Below are 16,189 nucleotides of genomic sequence, written 5' to 3'. Positions count from 1 at the left end.
CCAGGGCTGAGTGTCCTCTCTGCCTAGGAGTGCATAGAGCTAAGTCCCCTAACCATGTAAGAGTTCCTGATCGGCTGAAAGAAGGGAACTAGCAGGAGCAACCGGTTGGGTTACAGAGGCATCCTGTTACAGTAAACTAAAAACCGGAATGGGGATGTTAGTTATGGAAGACGAGGAAAAGGCAGACATTTTAAATAATGTAAGTATAGATTACGAAAGAACCTATGGCTATAGATATGCAGATGATTGCTGTAAAAAAACTTGCATGAAAATTGAAATTGGATTACTCAAAAATCATGTCCTGTCTCTAACTAGGTTTGTGTGTTATGGTTACGTCAGTCCTGCTGTGTTTGTGTCACTTCCTGTTAATGTGATAGTTTGCGACAGTTGTTGCACCATCTGTATTTAACAATAAAAAAAACCCTCCCGTTAAATGTATGATGTTCCAGGTTGAGAACCCAAAGTTTGAGGCAAAGTCTGGAAACTAAAAATGAAACACAGGAAACTTACACATGTTTTTACAGCCTAGGCCAGATTAACATAGAAGCTGATGGAGCTACAGCATGAAATAGGCCCATTTACTTAAAATAATAATAATAATAATAATATTTTTTTTAAATCAAATTTTTTTTACTACTCGTCACATGCTCTTGCTTAAGTATGGAAACTTAAGAGGGATGTAGAGAACCAGAACTGGTGTGGACTGGCTGACAATGAAATTACACAGATTGGTGATTACTGTGTATAGTGCGCTTACAAATGTAATTGAGTTAGAAATAAGCAGCTACACACTCTAGTGGATACTCTCTTATCCCCACTAATTATAGTAATGAACCAAAGTGAGCTTAGTACAATCTGGATATAACGTCCAGACTCTACTAATCAAATGAGTGGAGCGCTCCACTCATTTGATTAGTAGAGTCTGGACGTTATATATCCAGATTGTACTAAGCTCACTTTGGTTCATGACAATGAAATTAGTTAAGGTAAAGCTGACTTTGAGCATAATGTGAATGCCCTTGCTGCTTCAGTCTCTCTACCACTGTAGCATGTTCCCTTTCTTCTACACGCAATAATACCCTTTTTCTCTATTCCAGACTGTATAACAGGAGCTTCTGCCTGCTAGTAAGAAGATTAGGAGAGGAGTGGACCAGCGAGTGCTTAGAAAGCATAGAGCTAGCGCATCATTAGACACATTTATGCCAAGCTCATGGTGCTGTCTGCACAGTATGCCCTCGGTTGTTCATCATGCATAATTGCCGGACAGCCTGACGTGTATTTACGCCATGCTGGCCATCTAATTCTTCGTGCAGACACGTCCCCTTTTTAGGCATGTTTGTCCCTTTGGGTAATTTTGGTTACATGATTCACATCAGAGGCCCACCATTTTACCCTGCCCATTGAAATCCTGCTTCACTGGACACTGCTGTAAGGGTGTATGGGTTTACTTGAAAGATGAAAGTGAGAGATTAGCATAGGGTATTTGTTGTCTGATAGCTTTATCCCGTGAGTCCCCCTCCAGCGCTACCTCCACCAGATATACAACGCTTGGGAGGTATAACTGTTTTAGTTTTTTCTGTCACTGAGATTCTGTAATTTGGTCCATCAAATTGTCAGCACCAGGTCCAATTGGCTCTTAATCCGGCTGTGAGCCCAGGGATAGATGAACACTAACTAGTAAATTCCTAATTTTGGTCCAAAAAAAATGAAATTGTCTGTAAAAATTTCCCAACTCAACCATTTTCCAGTTGACCTATTTTGGCACAAAATTTGCAATTTTCTTTGTCAGTTCATCAAAATCTCCCATTTAGTGAATGAACCAACAATACATAAAGGATAATTCTTAAACAATAAACAGATTCAAGGTTATACTAGTAAATCAGGTTAGAAAACAATATCTCATTAAGAATCCCACAGATAATTGGAAATAACAGTTAATTAGTTCAGGGCTCTCGAGAGATTCTCCCTCTGATAAAAGATTTACAATATAATACATTGCATACCCAGTAGTGGGAAAAACTGTTGGATCTACAAGTCAAATAATAATTTATTGCAATGCTATCAGGTAATACATTCTTCATTAAGTCATGTATATACATTTTTTAATCCTGTAAAATATTAGCCATGTATTCAGGTATTCATTATTAAATTGATGTACATATTTATAATGCATGTTATCTAAACCATTTTTAAAAGATATAATTTATAATTTCCAGGTGTGAATCATTTTCGAATGAAAAGCTTTGCTGGGAAATGGAACCCTAAAAAAAACAATTCAAATTGTGTCAGGCAGTATAAACCTAACTTTGTACAGAACATGAAAGAGGCTTGGAGTTTCTGCATTTTTATTTTGATTTATTAAATGAAATATTGTCAGCGTTAATCACTAATGTGTGAATTATCAAGAATTCAAATATATTTTAAGTGAATTTTAAATTTAACCTAAAATGGCAAAACAGGAAAAAAAAATTTTAGTTTCTGTCAATTCCCACTTTAGTAAATAACTTTACACGGGTTCACCAAGTTGGAGGCTGAACATATACAGAGATATTCACTAAAGTGAGAATTCAAAGTGAGTTTTAAATTCAGGGGAAAAAGCAGAACAACAAAGATTCTCAAAGTCAGTTATGGTTCCAGATCAGCTACTCCAGCCTTGAATTAAAATTTCACTTTGAATTCTCTCACTTTAGTAGAGATTTTTAATCTGATACAGCTCACACAAATTACTGTTTGTGATTGCACTAGTTGTAGAACATGTTTCAATCAGTTAATCAATAGGTCAGAGAGGATTTTTATGACCCTCTATAAAGCTGCATATGATCATATTCCCTCAAACATATCTGTCGTCTAGTATAGGAAAGTTAATTTTGTTTACCTGTTTTTGTGACTAAACTCTTCCTTTCCCCTTATTCATTTTGTTGGACATTAATGTCCTTTTTCAATTCTGTAAACATGTACCCACATTGGGTCTGCACATAAAAACAGGGTCTTACCAATCTTTTTTTCATACCTTTATTTAGCATCTAAATATGAAAGAATTCTTTATGTTTTTTGAACTTCCTTGAGCTCAGTGACATATCTACAGGGAGCTGAAGAGTTCAACGGAACATGGTAGGAGCCCAATGGGATCTTTAAATCAATGGAGGTGAAATTGATTGAGTTCTATTTGGCATAAATGGATACAGAGGGCAAAGAGTAAGAAATAACTGATTTATTTCTATAAAAAAATATATAAATAATAAAGCTTTATAGAACACAATTCATTACATATACAATTAGTTATATAGCTACAAAGTAGTGTAGTTTCGGACAGGAGAATAAGAAAATTGTAATATTTCATAGATGGTCAACTGACGTAAATATATGATGCATTTAGCATATGGGCTTTTCTTCAACCTCCTTTATGATTGCGGAGATAAACTTATGCGGCTAAATGTAGTTGTGATATCGTGAGTTAAATCTTGTGAACGATCTCTGGAAAATCACCCATTCCTGCTGTTCATTAGCAGAGCTGAAAAAAACAACAAGATTATCCATTTTTTGGATCAACACCTGTGAGAAAGGCTGAACTTTATGGACATATGTCTCCTTTCAGCCTATGAAACTATGTAACTCTCCTCTGAACCGCACGGAAAGGCTATTTAACCAGCAGCAGGGCAAATCGTTGTTTCCTATAAGACCAAAAAAAAAGATATACAATTATACAGGGAGTGCAGAATTATTAGGCAAGTTTTTGAGGATTAATTTTATTATTGAACAACAACCATGTTCTCAATGAACCCAAAAAACTCATTAATATCAAAGCTGAATATTTTTGGAAGTAGTTTTTAGTTTGTTTTTAGTTATAGCTATTTTAGGGGGATATCTGTGTGTGCAGGTGACTATTACTGTGCATAATTATTAGGCAACTTAACAAAAAACAAATATATACCCATTTCAATTATTTATTTTTTACCAGTGAAACCAATATAACATCTCAACATTCACAAATATACATTTCTTACATTCAAAAACATAACAAAAACAAATCAGTGACCAATATAGCCACCTTTCTTTGCAAGGACACTCAAAAGCCTGCCATCCATGGATTCTGTCAGTGTTTTGATCTGTTCGCCATCAACATTGCGTGCAGCAGCAACCACAGCCTCCCAGACACTGTTCAGAGAGGTGTACTGTTTTCCCTCCTTGTAAATCTCACATTTGATGATGGACCACAGGTTCTCAATGGGGTTCAGATCAGGTGAACAAGGAGGCCATGTCATTAGATTTTCTTCTTTTATACCCTTTCTTGCCAGCCACGCTGTGGAGTACTTGGACGCGTGTGATGGAGCATTGTCCTGCATGAAAATCATGTTTTTCTTGAAGGATGCAGACTTCTTCCTGTACCACTGCTTGAAGAAGGTGTCTTCCAGAAACTGGGAGTTGAGCTTGACTCCATCCTCAACCCGAAAAGGCCCCACAAGCTCATCTTTGATGATACCAGTCCAAACCGGTACTCCACCTCCACCTTGCTGGCGTCTGAGTCGGACTGGAGCTCTCTGCCCTTTACCAATCCATCCATCTGGCCCATCAAGACTCACTCTCATTTCATCAGTCCATAAAACGTTAGAAAAATCAGTCTTGAGATATTTCTTGGCCCAGTCTTGACATTTCAGCTTGTGTGTCTTGTTTAGTGGTGGTCGTCTTTCAGCCTTTCTTACCTTGGCCATGTCTCTGAGTATTGCACACCTTGTGCTTTTGGGCACTCCAGTGATGTTGCAGCTCTGAAATATGGCCAAACTGGTGGCAAGTGGCATCTTGGCAGATGCACGCTTGACTTTTCTCAGTTCATGGGCAGTTATTTTGCGCCTTGGTTTCTCCACACGCTTCTTGCGACCCTGTTGACTATTTTGAATGAAACGCTTGATTGTTCCATGATCACGCTTCAGAAGCTTTGCAATTTTAAGAGTGCTGCATCCCTCTGCAAGATATCTCACTATTTTTGACTTTTCTGAGCCTGTCAAGTCCTTCTTTTGACCCATTTTGCCAAAGGAAAGGAAGTTGCCTAATAATTATGCACACCTCATATAGGGTGTTGATGTCATTAGACCACACCCCTTCTCATTACAGAGATGCACATCACCTAATATGCTTAATTGGTAGTAGGCTTTCGAGCCTATACAGCTTGGAGTAAGACAACATGCATAAAGAGGATGATGTGGTCAAAATACTCATTTGCCTAATAATTCTGCACACAGTGTATTTCTGGAGAGGTTTCATGTAATAAAAGGACAAAACACTTTTACTAGTATAAACTGTTTGTTTACTTAATACTGGCATTTATAAAGCACCGGCATATACCTCAGTGCTGTAATTCTATATCAGCTAATATTGACATTAATAATTATTGTTTGATCAGCCAGGGCCTTGTTTGGTTTAGAAATGCGTGTAAGACCTTTTTCAAATTATATCTCTATATCACTTGTTTAATGTCTGAAAGAGGCTGCTCTGCATGGGCTATGATTTGATTGGCTATTCTCACAACCTGTTGGGTGATCAGTGGGGGAGGAGCTTCTCCTGCTTACTAATTTGTGGGGAGATGGATACATTGTTTTGACTGCTGTGCAGAAAGAGGTCAATTCTGCTACACAAAATGAATGGAAGGAATCAATGTGGTCTATTTCCTCAATGTCTAAATCTATTTTATTGGGTGTATTACTTGCTGTCAGTGTAACTGAGTGTAACGCTTTATAATAGGTGAACTAATAACCAATTTTTATTTTTACCAGGATACATACATTGAATATTAACTAGTTTTTTAGATATGACGATGGGGTCTAGATGTTATAATCCCATTCACTGAAATAACATATCAAACTAAAAGCCTTTTGAAAGAAAGATAAGCCCAGAATGCAACTCTAAGCTTCGAACTCACTCCACTGCATCAGAAACGAAGCTCTCTTACATGATATGTGTATAAGATGTGTCAAACTGGAATAGGAAGAGCTAATTCCTATATAATCTAATTTTATATATTTATTAAATATTAAATGTATGAATATTATTGTTTTTCATGTATTCTCTTATTTTTTTCTATTAATCACTTCTTACTTGACCTGTAAAAAAAAAAAAACATGATTTAGTGAATGCCCTCTAACCATTAATTATCTTTTTTCACTAAACGGACAAAGTGGCTTGTTGATTGTTCATTTTGTTGGTTTTGTGTTTTATCCACATGGTGATTCAGTTTGGGATTTCAGACTAATTGTCATTTTGAATGCACAAGTCTAGTCTTCGCTTTTGTATACAGAGATCTGCTTGTGTCCACTGTTGGCATTTGTGCGTAGTGTCTGCGTATTTGTAATGTAGTCATGTTTTTGTATGAAATACGTGTGTGTGTGTTTGCAAGGGTTCACTTCTGTGAGATAGACCTCCAAATGTTTGTGAGCCTTCAGGTAGCACAAGTGTTCCATTCCTGAAGAGTATGTATTTTGTGACTATATTTTATTATGGACAAAGACACAGCATGAATTTAATTACATTACGTGGCTTGTTTTTTCATAAAAAAAGTATTAATTTTGTAAAATATTTCTTCTGATCTTTTTTTTACTGTACATAGGCAATGCAAAGAACCAATCGGACAACAGTTCAGGAATTACTGCTGCTGGGATTTGGGAATCTCTATAGCTTCCAAATACCATTTTTTCTCTTATTTCTGATGATCTACATCATGACGTTGATAGGCAATTCTGTTGTTATTTTGTTGGTCATATTCAACCAAAATCTTCATTCTGCCATGTACGTTTTCCTCAGTCACATGTCACTATCAGACATTATGTACACTACAAATATTACGCCCAACATGCTTCGCCTCATATTAATGGGAGAAAGTGAGATGTCCGTCACCAGTTGCTTGATCCAGTTCTATTTTTTATCTGCCTCAACCGGTGCCCAGTGCTTGTTTCTGGCCGCGATGTCCTATGATCGATATGTTGCCATTTGCAAACCATTGCATTATACAACCATCATGACATTTAAACTCCAATGTCACATTGTCCTTTTCATTTGGCTATTAGCTTTTCTGTCGCTGTTAATCTTGTATTATTTCTTAACAACGTTAGACTTTTGTGATTCAAATATCATTGACCATTTCTTCTGTGATATAGGTCCAGCTGCAGCTATTTCGTGCTCAGACACCTCATCTGTGGAACTTACCACCACTGTGCTATGTGCTCCTATTGTTCTGTTTCCATTTGCATTTATCATTGTTACCTATGTTTCCATCCTTCTTACCATCCTCAGAATCCCATCCACCAGCGGGAAAAAGAAAGCCTTCTCCACCTGTAGCTCTCACCTCATGGTAGTCTCCATATATTTTGGTACACTAGCAGTAAATTATACCTTTTCACCAAAGGAGCAAAGCACAAACCTAAACAAAGGTCTGTCCTTAATGTACATCGTAGTGACCCCCTTTTTCAACCCCATCATCTATAGCTTGAGAAACCAGGATATCAAGAGAGCAATCCAGAAAGCAGGGTTATTAGTAGGTGGCAAAAACATCAGGAGATTTAGTCCAAGAATAAGCTTTAGGGCCCCTATCTTATGACCCTCCTAAAATCAACCTTATACCATGCCATAAGTCCAAACCTAAACCCTTACATATTCAATGAATCACATTGATTGAATTTAGAGAATTAAATTGAACTACATGTAAACTCCATATCAGCTATATTCATTATTCTTGTTGTGTGTTAACTAACATTAAACCCTGCACTCAAAGCAATATCACCCACATTGTGCTGTGTAACTATCTCAAAATATGGTACTGTCACAAATTATTTAATTCCCTCTTAGTATTATAGGGGACTTGGAGTTTGTAAAGTATGGTTGCACAACGTGCAGTCTAAACTAGTTGTTTAAAAAGTAAATAAAAGCCTTTGGAGGTCATAACCCACTTGAACCCACTTGCCATGCCACTGGCATATCTATAAAATTTGACAATAACTGCGACTGGGCAGTTATTGCTGCCCAATCTTTTTTAATATACAGTGGTCTGCACACGTCGGCCTTTGCCTTTATCCAAGGGCATTGGTTTGGGACTGTAAAATACATAACTGTCCACACCCTGTGTCCCCAAGGTGGGGTTATAACTACAATAATAAAGTGAGGTGAACATAGTGGCCCCTCCTCCATTTAACAACTGTGGGGCAGTAATTTAATAATAAAGCAGGGGGACATAGTCCATGAGTGGTTGGTGGTGGCTCTAGACCATCCCACACCACCGGATAGCATATGGGGCCTGTAGACTAAATTTTAACTTAGGGGGGCCTTATGTCTCCCCTGAGCCCAACCCATTGGTAGAAGGATTAGGCTAATAAATATTAACCCGGGGGAGGGAGGTAATGGCTCTACCGACCCATAGGTAAGACTGAAATTAAATATACAAGAGGGTTGGCCATTTTACACCGCAACAAAACTGTGTGAAACATACCCCCAAAGGGTCCCAAGCCTACCCTCATATCCTTATAATAGTGAGGGGTGTGCAATCAATATAATTCCTGTAAAACAGCGTTGCCTTGCTATGCAATCTCAGTCAGAGCTTTTGACTTCTGCTTCGAGAGAAGTGAAAGTTTTCTGTCAATCTCTGACTGAGATTGCATAGCGTGGGTGTGACGGAGCTCCCGTACTCTGACTGAATACCTAGGCCATTCAATTTCCTAGCTGCTATCAGGGACCAAGCCATGGAGCACTTCAAACCTAGCCATTGAAGGCTGACTGAAGTCACTGAGGATCTCTTCCAGCCTGGACCAGGACATAGTGACTATAGCTCTGGAGACCGTCCCTACTGTAGAGCTGTGATTAACGCTTTACTATATCCTTTCCCCCACACATTAGAAGAGTCTGGATGCAGGAAGTCTTTATTGCATGCAGAGAATTCTTTATATATCACAATGTTGACTCTCTCTTACAATAGAATGTACTGAACAATTGTACCTTCCCAACGCCACTCTGTGTGGGAACTTAACTACATTATCCCTAGCTAACACAATCATCTCCCTGCTGGGCTGTCACAGTACTAAAGGCACAGCATACAAAATGACCACCAGAACCACCTTTCTTTGGACCGTACCTCCATACAATATATATCCCATTAAAGCACATCACTGAGCACCCTTGGTGCAGAAATAGTGCCCTGAATGGAAATCCACAACCGAGATACAGCATGTTAAATTTTACCAGCTTGCAGGTTTTTCTGATCCTGCGATGAGTTACAGGCATGCAGTGGCTTAGTCACAATCTCTCAGACCTCTGTGGAGGGTAAACATGTCAAACCCTAAGTATCCTTCAATGCGTCCACCACCCCTCCAAGTTGCACTCTCTTTGGAGTTCAGGAAACCCGCTTATACCCGATTATCTGGACCTCACCATTCACCCAACTCACCTTATCCGGGGAACAATTCCAAGGTATCTCCCGGTCAGGCGCTTGAGATGTAAAATGAGTCCAGGTGACCCACCAAGGTCCCTAAGTCCAGGTCAGCACAGCAAGTGTTTGGGAGGCCTACAGTAACAATAGAACCTTTTAGGGGCTTTTGAGACCAAGCCCATAGTCCATGGGTAGGAGGATGGTCTTCATGGTTCTCCAGAAGACTGTTGCATGGGAGCTTTCATCCCAGTGGGAAAGTATTTAAATGAGCTTTTCTCACTATGCAAGCTCATTCTCCATGGAACTCTTGTTGGAGCTTGGAATATTTTTAAGATATAGCCTTTTTCCCAGTTGAACATAACAAATACATCCGTGAAACATGTTTTGGAATTTGGTGGATTTTTAAATTTGTTTGCTTATTAGTACTTTGTACCTGTCCATTCATGTTTGAACTACTGGAAGAGAAGATTTCACCACACATGCAGTTATAGTTTTGAGCTGATTTTATGAAGCTCTAACTCATGAAAGTGTTTCTATTTACTTGTGGTGATTTCTATGTATACATGCAGTAATACTTTGAGTTGTCAAGAAATATTGCATTTATATATTAAGAAAAATGGTGTATGGGTACCTTTATGTGTATGGGGGGCAGTGTAAGTGTGTGCGGGGGGCAGTGTATGTGTGTGTGGAGGCAGTGTGTGTATGGGGGGCAGTGTGTGTGTGTGAGGGGAAATGTGTGTATGGGGGCAGTGTGTGAATGTGTATGGTGTGTGTGGGAGCAATGTGTGTATGGGGCAATGTGTGTGTGTGTGGAGGGCAGTTTGTGTATGGGGGGCAATGTGTGTAGGGGGGAGCAGTGTGTGAATGTGTGGTGAGGAGGGTAGGGGGGCTTTTTATAATTTTTTTTTTAAATAAAATTAAATAAATGTATGTCCCCCCCTCCCTTCTTACCTTTACTGAGGGAGGAGGGGGACATTTCTCGATCCCTAGTGGTCCGTGGGGAATCCCTGGTGGTCGCAGTGGTGAAAGTGAACTCCAGCCCTCAGCTCCAGGGCTAGAGTTCACTCTAGTGAGATCCCGAGAGTTGCCATGGTAACCACGGCAACGCTCTGTGCTCGCGAAAGTAGGACCCGGAGGAGCTGCAGGCTGAGTTTTCTGGTCTCTGATCTCCCCTCTGGGCCATGAAGGCTCATTGCTGGGCTGGCGCATGGATAATGCTAGCCCTGCATTAGCCAGCAGGGTTGAGCCTTGGGGGGGCAATTGCCCCCCCCCCCCCCCCCCGGATCTGCCAGTGCTGTAGCAGGGCAATACGGCTTGAAGAAAGATCAATTAGGAGAGGGTTACAATAATCCATTCAGGAAATTACTAGAGCATGGACACTCTCCTTAGTAGCATCTTGTGTTAGAAAGGGGAGGATGCAAGCTATGTTTTGAAATGGAATTTACAGGAATTGGTAACATACTGGATGTGAGGCTCAAAGGTGAGGCCACAATCAAGTATGACACCAAGACAGCATGCTTGCAAGGATGCACTGATGTGGATACTACTAATTTGAAGGGAGAGTGAAAGAGGAGTGTCAGTATTAGGAGGAGGAAAAACAAGGAGCTCAGTTTTAGAGAGATTTAGTTTCAGAAATCGGGAGGACATCCAGTCAGAGATGGAAGAAAGCAAGCAGTTACAGGTTGCAGGACGGCAGTGGAGAGGTCAGGGCCGGATTAACATAGGGGCTGATGGAGCTGCAGCTCCAGGCCCAGGCCCAGGCCCATGGAATAGGCCCATTAAAAAAAAAAAAAAACCTTTTTTTTTTTTTTTTTTACACACTACTCTTAGGTTTGCCACCTGACTGGTATTTTACTGGCACAGCCGGTATTTGAGGCTGTGTGGCCGTGCCGGTATTGCAGTAATACCAGCAATACAAATGCAGGTATTTTTCTCAGAATAAATGGAGATTACTCTGCAATACCAGCACCGGCCAGTAGGGGTCACTGTGTGTGGAGAGAGGCAGGTATAGGAAGTTACAGCATATCCCTGCCTCTCTCTACTACTCACTGATGCATGAGGGAGCAGCAACACAGCACAGAGTCCAGACCAGCTCTACAGTAAGTGAGGGATGGGGGGAAAGATAGTAGGGACACATGGGGACACTGAGACACTAGGGGACATATGGGGACACAGACACTAGGGGACACAGACACTAGAGGACACAGACACTAGGACATATGGGGACACAGACACTGGGAGACCTGGGAACACAGACACTTGGGGACACTGGAAAACATGGGGACACTGAGACACTAGGGGACACTGGGACACATGGGGATGCTGAGACACATGGGGACGCTGTGAGACATAGGGACATTGGGAGACACTGAGACATTGGGACACGGAGACACTATGTCCCCATTTCTCCCAGTGTCCCCATGTCCCCCAGCCAGTGTCCCTAGTGTCTCAGTGTCCCCAAGTCTCCCAGTGTCTGTGTCCAATGTATCTCAGTGTGCCTAATGTCCCTATGTGTCCCCATGTCTATGTCCACAACTGTCCCCATGTCTCCCAGTGTCCCCAAGTGTCTGTCTCCCAGCCAGTGTCCCCTAGTCTCCCAGTGTCTGTGTTCCCATGTCTCTGTGTCCCTAGTGTCTTAGTGTCCCCAAATGTTTCAGTGTCCCCGTGTCCCCATGTCTCAGTGTCTGTGTCCCTAGTGTCTCAGTGTCCCCATTTCTCCCAGTTTCCCTAAATGTCTCAGTGTCCCCATGTCACCCAGTGTCCCCATGCCTGTGTGTTCCCGGGTCTCTCAGTGTCCCCATGTCTCTCAGTGTCCCCGGGTCTCACTGTTCCCCAGTATCCTAGTGACATGGGGACACACTGAGACATTGGGACACTGGGAGAAATGGGGACACTGAGACACTGGGAGACTAGGGGACTGGGAGACATGGGGACACTGACACTGTGATACATAGGGACACTGAGACACTGGGTGACTTGCGAGTCTGAGACACTGGGAGACAGGGAGACATTGGGAGCAATCCATCTATACAGCAGAATCAAACTGTGAGTAGTTTGTTGGTGATTTTACTGAATTTTCTCTGATGTCACTCCTTGTGATTATACAAATGACTAAGGCTGGTATTTTTTCCCAAGAAAGGTGGCAACCCTAACTACTCTTCACATACTCTTGCTTAAAGGAGCACTACAGGGTCAGGAACACAATCAGGTATTTCTGTCTCTATTATGTTAAAACCACCACCCTGGCCCCTTCTTGCCTCCCTAAGTATAGTAAAATATAACTTGTATTCAAGTCTGCAGCTGCTGGCTCTGACTCTGAACTGACTGTCTGCTGACATCATCAGAAGTGGTGGTCTGAGCAAATTACAATACTTTCCCATAGGATTGGCTGAGACTGTTAACTAGGCAGATCAGGGGCAGAGCCAGCACAAGTCCAACATAGCCCTGGCCAATCAGCATCTCCTCATAAAGATAAATTGAATCAATGCATCTCTATGAGGAAAGTTTAGTGTCTGCATGCAGAGGGTGGATACACTGAATGGCAGTGCTGCACACTAGGCAGTACTGCCCCAGGAAGCACCTCTAGCAGCCATCTAAGGAGTGGCCAGTGGAGTTATTTTCTCTGAAAAGACAGTGTTTACTACAAAAGGCCTGAATGGAATGATTCTACTTACCAGAACAAATTCAATAAGCTGTAGTTGTTCTGGTGACTATAGTGTCCCTTTAAGTTTGGAAGCTTAAGAGGGATGTATGGGAACAAAACCTGTGTGGACTGGCTGACAATAAAATTAGTTTAGGTAATGCTGTTGGTCTCTCTAACACTGTGGTATGTCCCCTCCTTTCTTCTACACTCACTACATACACCTTTTCTCTGTCTCAGACTGTATACCAGGAACTTCTGCCTGCTAGTAAGAAGATAAGGAGACAAGTGGACCAGCGAGTGCTAGGGGACAGTCCTTAGAAAGCATGGAGTGAGTGCATCATTAGACGCATTTATGTCAAGCTCAGAATGCTGCCTGCATAGTATGCCCTTAGTTGGCCAGCCTGCAGGATTGGCAGGCAGCCTGACATGCATTCATGCCAGGCTGTCCTTCAAATTCTTTGGACAGACATGCACCCTTTTTGGGCATGTTCTCCCCTTTTGGCAGGTCTGGTGACGTGATTCGCACCAGTGGCCCACCCTTTTACCCCGCCCATTGACTTCCTGCTTCACTGGACACTGCTGTTAGGGGGTATGGATTTACTTGAAAGATGAAAGCATAAATTAGAGAGAGATTAGCATAGAGTATGTGTTTATAGCTGCATCCTATGAGTTTCCCTCCAACACCATCTCCATCAGATACTTGACGCTTGGGAGGTATGACCGTTTTAGTGTTTTTGGTCGATAAGATTCTGTAAATAGGCCCATCATAATTGTCAGCACCAGGCCCACTGGGCTCTTAATCCGGCCCTGGGAGAGGTCCGGGGAGGAGAGATATATCTGGGTGTCATTAGTGTACAGTTGGTAGTGGAATCCAAATTGGGTAATGAGTTTGCCAAGAAAGGCAGTATAAAGAGAAAATAGAAAGGGACCAAGGACAGAGCATTGGGAGACCCCAACCAAGACAGGATGAAGCGAGGAGCTGTCATTAGAAAAGGAGACACTGAATGAGCGTTGGGAGAGATAAGAGGAAAACCGCGAGAGGATAGAGTCACAGTGATTGAAGAGTTTGAAGAAGGGGAGCATGATCAATGGTGTCAAAGGCAGCAGAGAGATTAATAAGAATTAGTATTGATTAGTGGTCTTTGGATTTAACTGCGATTAGGTCGTTAGTAACTTTGATAAGAGCAGTCTCAGTAGACTGCAGGGTGCGGAAGCCAGATTGAAGAGGGTCAAGGAAAGTGTTGGAATTGAGGAAATGAGACATATGGGTAAAGACAAGTCTTTCCAGATGCTTTGGGGGAAAAGGGAGCAGGGATATGGGACCATAGTTAGAGGGGGAGGGAAGGGGGAGTCGAGTGATTTTTTTTAGGATAGGTACTACAGTGGCATGGTTAAGATCAGCAGGGAGAATGCCAGAAGAGAGAGCAGTTGAAGATGTGTTTTAAGGAAGGCACAAGACAGGGGGAGAGAGATCTGATAAGGTGAGATGGGACAGGATTGAGCGGCAAGTGGTGGGGTGAGAGGAAAGTAGAAGCGCAGCCACCTCTTGTTCAGTAGACGGGAAAAAAGTCTGAAGGGTAGGAAAGGCATGATCTACGTGTGCTTGAGGAAGAGAATGGCAAGGTGGGGAGAATTCTTTCCTTAGCTGTTCAATTTTGTTGGTAAAGTATCATGCAAAGTTATCGGCTGTAGGGTTAGTTTGGGGGGTGGCCACAGCAGGGTGAAGAAGAGAGTTAATGGTGTCAAAGACATGTCTGGGCTTGCAGTAGCATGAACTAATAAGAAAGGAAAAGTATTACTGTTTGGCGAGGGCAAGGGCTGCGCTGTATGAACATAATATAAATCTATAATGCAGAAAGTCTCACTGGGTGCGAGACTTCCTCCATGAGCGTTCAGCACGACGGGAGCTTCTTTGCAGGTAGTATGTTGATTTAGAATGCCACGTTTGGGATGGTGTCCTCCTCGAGATGCATGTTTGGAGCGGGGCTGCAGTGTTCAAGTCAGAGGTGAGAGGTGAGGGTAGTGTTATATGTGGAGATGGCCAGTGAGGGACAGGAGAGGGTAGGGATGGATAGGTTGTGAAACAATATCAGCTGACAGCTGCTCGAGGTCAATAAAATTAAGGTTCCTCCTGAGTTGAGGGGGTTAGGCTGAGGTTGTTGGGTGAGGGGGTATTCGAGAGCAAAGGATAAGAGGTGGTGGTCAAAGAGAGGAAATGGAGTGTTGGAGATATTAGACACTGTGCATGCATAAGAGAAAATGAGGTTGAGGGTATTGGCAGCTATATGGGTGGGAAAATTAGCCCACTGCGATAGCCCAAGGGAGGAAGTAATTGATAGTAGTTTAGAGCCTGCTGAGGTCAGGGGTGGGTTGATGGATAAACTGAAGTCCCTGAGAATTAGGGATGGTATGTTAGAGCAGAGGAAGTGTGGTAGCCAGGCAGCAAAGTGGTCAAGGAAGAGGAGAGGGTGACCAAGGGGCGATACATAACAACACTGTTAGAAGAGAAGGGTTTGAAAAGGTGAATCGAATGGATTTCAAATGATGAGAAAGATAGTGAAGGGGGGGGGGAGAAGTTTGAAGAAGCAGTGAGGATAAAGTAGAAACCCTACACCACCACCTTTACATTCAGAGTGTCTTGGGTTGTGGGTAAGTTGAAGGCCACTAAAAGATAAAGATGCAGGGGTAGCAGTATCAGAGTGGGAGCCATGTTAAGGCTAGTAAGTCTAGGGAATGAGAGATGAAGAGGTTGTGAACAGCAGTGGGGTCTTTAACCCATTAAGGACACGTGATATGTGTGACATGTCATGATTCCCCCTTTTATTCCAGAGGTTTGGTCCCTAAGGGGTTATGATTGCAAACAGAGCGTGCATTCCAGAGGGCAGTATTGAAGGAGGATTTGGAGGAAGAGTAACATGAGATGGGTATAAGATTGGTGTGGTTCCTTGAGTTAGTACGGGTTTACCGAGATGGGACTGGGTTTGGAGAGACATCACCAGCAGCTAGGATAGAAAGGAAGTGAAGGTGGGAGAACAGTGTATAGCCATCATCACAGATATATATAAGAAAGTATTTCTATCTTACCTTGGGAAAACAGTGCTCCACCTTTTTACTTTCTGGTGATTGGGCAGGGTTTAAAATCT

Source organism: Pelobates fuscus, chromosome 3, assembly GCF_036172605.1.
Source record: "Pelobates fuscus isolate aPelFus1 chromosome 3, aPelFus1.pri, whole genome shotgun sequence".
Classification (NCBI taxonomy): domain Eukaryota; kingdom Metazoa; phylum Chordata; class Amphibia; order Anura; family Pelobatidae; genus Pelobates; species Pelobates fuscus.
Note: the sequence above shows the minus strand (reverse complement) of the source record.